The sequence below is a fragment of the Nothobranchius furzeri genome, unplaced genomic scaffold, assembly GCF_043380555.1.
Source record: "Nothobranchius furzeri strain GRZ-AD unplaced genomic scaffold, NfurGRZ-RIMD1 Scf211, whole genome shotgun sequence".
Taxonomy (NCBI): Eukaryota; Metazoa; Chordata; class Actinopteri; order Cyprinodontiformes; family Nothobranchiidae; genus Nothobranchius; species Nothobranchius furzeri.
The window spans coordinates 2,315-7,500 of record NW_027223227.1 but is presented as its reverse complement, the minus strand read 5'-3'; positions in this window follow the sequence as shown (position 1 = coordinate 7,500).

Genomic DNA, 5,186 nt, shown 5'->3' with positions numbered 1-5,186 from the left:
TGAAAATAAACACGACACTCTGGTCATCCTGTGGAGAGAGGACAAGAGGGTGGATCACGGTGGGACTGCCGTGACCCTAAGCTACTATTGAGGCATCAACCTGGGATGAGCTGGGGTCTGACATCCCCCTGTTGCCATGGAGGTCTAAAGGATGACCATTAGTTGTGGTTCTCGCCCCGGGACTTGGGTCAGAGTACAGCCGAAGTGGAGCACTTGTGTCGGACTAGGGAGGCTGTGCCGTGCCCCCTGGAGGTCTAAAGGATGACCAGTAGTTGTGGTTCTCGCCCCGGGACTTGGGTCAGAGTATAGCCCAAGTGGAGCACTTGTGTCGGCCTAGGGAGGCTGTGCCGGGCCCCCTGGAGGTCTAAAGGATGACCATGAGGTCAAAAGGATGACCAGTAGTTGTGGTTCTCGCCCCGGGACTTGGGTCAGAGTATAGCCCAAGTGGAGCACTTGTGTCGGACTAGGGAGGCTGTGCCGTGCCCCCTGGAGGTCTAAAGGATGACCAGTAGTTGTGGTTCTCGCCCCGGGACTTGGGTCAGAGTATAGCCCAAGTGGAGCACTTGTGTCGGACTAGGGAGGCTGTGCCGTGCCCCCTGGAGGTCTAAAGGATGACCAGTAGTTGTGGTTCTCGCCCCGGGACTTGGGTCATAGTATAGCCCAAGTGGAGCACTTGGGTCGGACTAGGGAGGCTGTGTCGTGCCCCCTGGAGGTCTAAAGGATGACCAGTAGTTGTGGTTCTCGCCCCGGGACTTGGGTCAGAGAATAGCCCAAGTGGGACACTTGTGTCGGACTAGGGAGGCTCTGCCGTGCCCCCTGGAGGTCTAAAGGATGACCAGTAGTTGTGGTTCTCGCCCCGGGACTTGGGTCAGAGTATAGCCCAAGTGGAGCACTTGTGTCGGACTAGGGAGGCTGTGCCGTGCCCCCTGGAGGTCTAAAGGATGACCATTAGTTGTGGTTCTCGCCCCGGGACTTGGGTCAGAGTACAGCCCAAGTGGAGCACTTGCGTCGGACTAGGGAGGCTGTGCCGGGCCCCCTGGAGGTCTAAAGGATGACCAGTAGTTGTGGTTCTCGCCCCGGGCCGTGGGTCTGAGTATGGCCCAAGTGGGACACTTGTGTCGGACTAGGGAGGCTCTGCCGTGCCCCCTTGAGGTCTAAAGGATGACCAGTAGTTGTGGTTCTCGCCCCGGGACTTGGGTCATAGTATAGCCCAAGTGGGACACTTGTGTCGGACTAGGGAGGCTCTGCCGTGCCCCCTTGAGGTCTAAAGGATGACCATGAGGTCAAAAGGATGACCAGTAGTTGTGGTTCTCGCCCCGGGACTTGGGTCAGAGTATGGCCCAAGTGGTGCACTTGTGTCGGTCTAGGGAGGCTGTGCCGGTCCCCCTGGAGGTCTAAAGGATGACCAGTAGTTGTGGTTCTCGCCCCGGGACTTGGGTCAGAGTATAGCCCAAGTGGAGCACTTGTGTCGGACTAGGGAGGCTGTGCCGGGCCCCCTGGAGGTCTAAAGGATGACCAGTAGTTGTGGTTCTCACCCCGGGTCGTGGGTCCGAGTCTGGCCCGAGTAGAGCACTTTGGTCGGCTACCGGGGGGTGTGCCGTGCCCCCTGGAGGTCTAAAGGATGACCAGTAGTTGTGGTTCTCGCCCCGGGACTTGGGTCAGAGTATAGCCCAAGTGGAGCACTTGTGTCGGCCTAGGGAGGCTGTGCCGGGCCCCCTGGAGATCTAAAGGATGACCATGAGGTCAAAAGGATGACCAGTAGTTGTGGTTCTCGCCCCGGGACTTGGGTCAGAGTATAGCCCAAGTGGAGCACTTGTGTCGGCCTAGGGAGGCTGTGCCGGGCCCCCTGGAGGTCTAAAGGATGACCAGTAGTTGTGGTTCTCGCACCGGGACTTGGGTCAGAGTACAGCCCAAGTGGAGCACTTGTGTCGGTCTAGGGAGGCTGTGCCGGGCCCCCTGGAGGTCTAAAGGATGACCATGAGGTCAAAAGGATGACCAGTAGTTGTGGTTCTCGCCCCGGGACTTGGGTCAGAGTATAGCCCAAGTGGAGCACTTGTGTCGGACTAGGGAGGCTGTGCCGTGCCCCCTGGAGGTCTAAAGGATGACCAGTAGTTGTGGTTCTCGCCCCGGGACTTGGGTCAGAGTATAGCCCAAGTGGAGCACTTGTGTCGGCCTAGGGAGGCTGTGCCGGGCCCCCTGGAGGTCTAAAGGATGACCATGAGGTCAAAAGGATGACCAGTAGTTGTGGTTCTCGCCCCGGGACTTGGGTCAGAGTATAGCCCAAGTGGAGCACTTGTGTCGGACTAGGGAGGCTGTGCCGTGCCCCCTGGAGGTCTAAAGGATGACCAGTAGTTGTGGTTCTCGCCCCGGGACTTGGGTCAGAGTATAGCCCAAGTGGAGCACTTGTGTCGGACTAGGGAGGCTGTGCCGTGCCCCCTGGAGGTCTAAAGGATGACCAGTAGTTGTGGTTCTCGCCCCGGGACTTGGGTCATAGTATAGCCCAAGTGGAGCACTTGGGTCGGACTAGGGAGGCTGTGTCGTGCCCCCTGGAGGTCTAAAGGATGACCAGTAGTTGTGGTTCTCGCCCCGGGACTTGGGTCAGAGAATAGCCCAAGTGGGACACTTGTGTCGGACTAGGGAGGCTCTGCCGTGCCCCCTGGAGGTCTAAAGGATGACCAGTAGTTGTGGTTCTCGCCCCGGGACTTGGGTCAGAGTATAGCCCAAGTGGAGCACTTGTGTCGGACTAGGGAGGCTGTGCCGTGCCCCCTGGAGGTCTAAAGGATGACCATTAGTTGTGGTTCTCGCCCCGGGACTTGGGTCAGAGTACAGCCCAAGTGGAGCACTTGCGTCGGACTAGGGAGGCTGTGCCGGGCCCCCTGGAGGTCTAAAGGATGACCAGTAGTTGTGGTTCTCGCCCCGGGCCGTGGGTCTGAGTATGGCCCAAGTGGGACACTTGTGTCGGACTAGGGAGGCTCTGCCGTGCCCCCTTGAGGTCTAAAGGATGACCAGTAGTTGTGGTTCTCGCCCCGGGACTTGGGTCATAGTATAGCCCAAGTGGGACACTTGTGTCGGACTAGGGAGGCTCTGCCGTGCCCCCTTGAGGTCTAAAGGATGACCATGAGGTCAAAAGGATGACCAGTAGTTGTGGTTCTCGCCCCGGGACTTGGGTCAGAGTATGGCCCAAGTGGTGCACTTGTGTCGGTCTAGGGAGGCTGTGCCGGTCCCCCTGGAGGTCTAAAGGATGACCAGTAGTTGTGGTTCTCGCCCCGGGACTTGGGTCAGAGTATAGCCCAAGTGGAGCACTTGTGTCGGACTAGGGAGGCTGTGCCGGGCCCCCTGGAGGTCTAAAGGATGACCAGTAGTTGTGGTTCTCACCCCGGGTCGTGGGTCCGAGTCTGGCCCGAGTAGAGCACTTTGGTCGGCTACCGGGGGGTGTGCCGTGCCCCCTGGAGGTCTAAAGGATGACCAGTAGTTGTGGTTCTCGCCCCGGGACTTGGGTCAGAGTATAGCCCAAGTGGAGCACTTGTGTCGGCCTAGGGAGGCTGTGCCGGGCCCCCTGGAGATCTAAAGGATGACCATGAGGTCAAAAGGATGACCAGTAGTTGTGGTTCTCGCCCCGGGACTTGGGTCAGAGTATAGCCCAAGTGGAGCACTTGTGTCGGCCTAGGGAGGCTGTGCCGGGCCCCCTGGAGGTCTAAAGGATGACCAGTAGTTGTGGTTCTCGCACCGGGACTTGGGTCAGAGTACAGCCCAAGTGGAGCACTTGTGTCGGTCTAGGGAGGCTGTGCCGGGCCCCCTGGAGGTCTAAAGGATGACCAGTAGTTGTGGTTCTCGCCCCGGGCCGTGGGTCTGAGTATGGCCCAAGTGGGGCACTTGCGTCGGACTGGGGAGGCTCTGCCGCGCCCCCTGGAGGTCAAAAGGATGACCAGTAGTTGTGGTTCTCACCCCGGGTCGTGGGTCCGAGTCTGGCCCGAGTAGAGCACTTTGGTCGGCTACCGGGGGGTGTGCCGTGCCCCCTGGAGCCATGGGAGTGAGCTCCAGCAGACTGGTATTTTTCGGAGAACCAGGCCCACACTCCTCAGACTTTGTGCCCAGGGACAGGCCACCAAAATCGGCCGCGGCTCGTGCACTTTGCCCCTGCGTTTCTCCCAGAACCAGAGCCGGAAAAATCCCAAAATTGATGCCCAGAGATAGTCGACTCTGCCTGGAATAGATTGCCACCCAAACCCGCCAACTCACGCTGGTTTTCCGATGGCCTCACCTACTAACCCGAGCATGGTCATCGCTCGCACCTTCCAAAACCTCCAGGGGCGCAGGCACTTTTCATTTACTGGCCATAAGGCCGACCGCCTTAAGCGTTAAGCGATAAGCGAAAGGCTTAGTTTGGACTTAGTTTTTGGAGCGACGAGGTCGCCGTTTTGTCAATTCTGAACCGATTTTCACGCGGTTTTCGACTGCCTGCGCCTGGGGAGCCGCCCAGAAGCCCCAGGCAGTGTTCTGGGTGGACTTCCGGACCGGTCCGGACCCGGTACCGGCCGGGGGAACCGCACCACGCCTCTCGGGCGTTTCTACACCGATTTTCGCGGGGTTTTCGACTGCATAGACGGGGCCACCTGCTGCAGGGCCCGAGGGAGGGCCTTACTGAGCTGGGTCCGACGCAGGGCCCGGTTCCTGGAGCCCGCTGGGGGGGGGGGGGGTTCTCTAAGGCTCACGGCGGGCTGCTGAGGGGCCGGATCGGATGCAGACAGGCGCTCCTCTGCCCAGGTCTTTGCTCCCCTGCCCCACTAGGAATGGAAGACACACTGCCAACAGCTTCTGGAGGGTGATGGGCCCTGCTGCAGACCAGGTCCGACCCAGGTTTCAGCTATCCCACCCCGCAGGGACTTAAAGACACACTGCCATCAGCTTCTGGAGGCTGCTGAGCTCTACTATAGAGCAGGTCCGACCCAGGTTTCAGCTCCTGCAGCCCACTAGGACTTAAACACACACTGCCATCAGCGTCTGGATGGTGATGGGCCCTGCTGCAGACCAGGTCCGACCCAGGTTTCAGCTATCCCACCCCGCAGGGACTTAAAGACACACTGCCATCAGCTTCTGGAGGCTGCTGAGCTCTACTATAGAGCAGGTCCGACCCAGGTTTCAGCTCCTGCAGCCCACTAGGACTTAAACACACACTGCCATCAGCG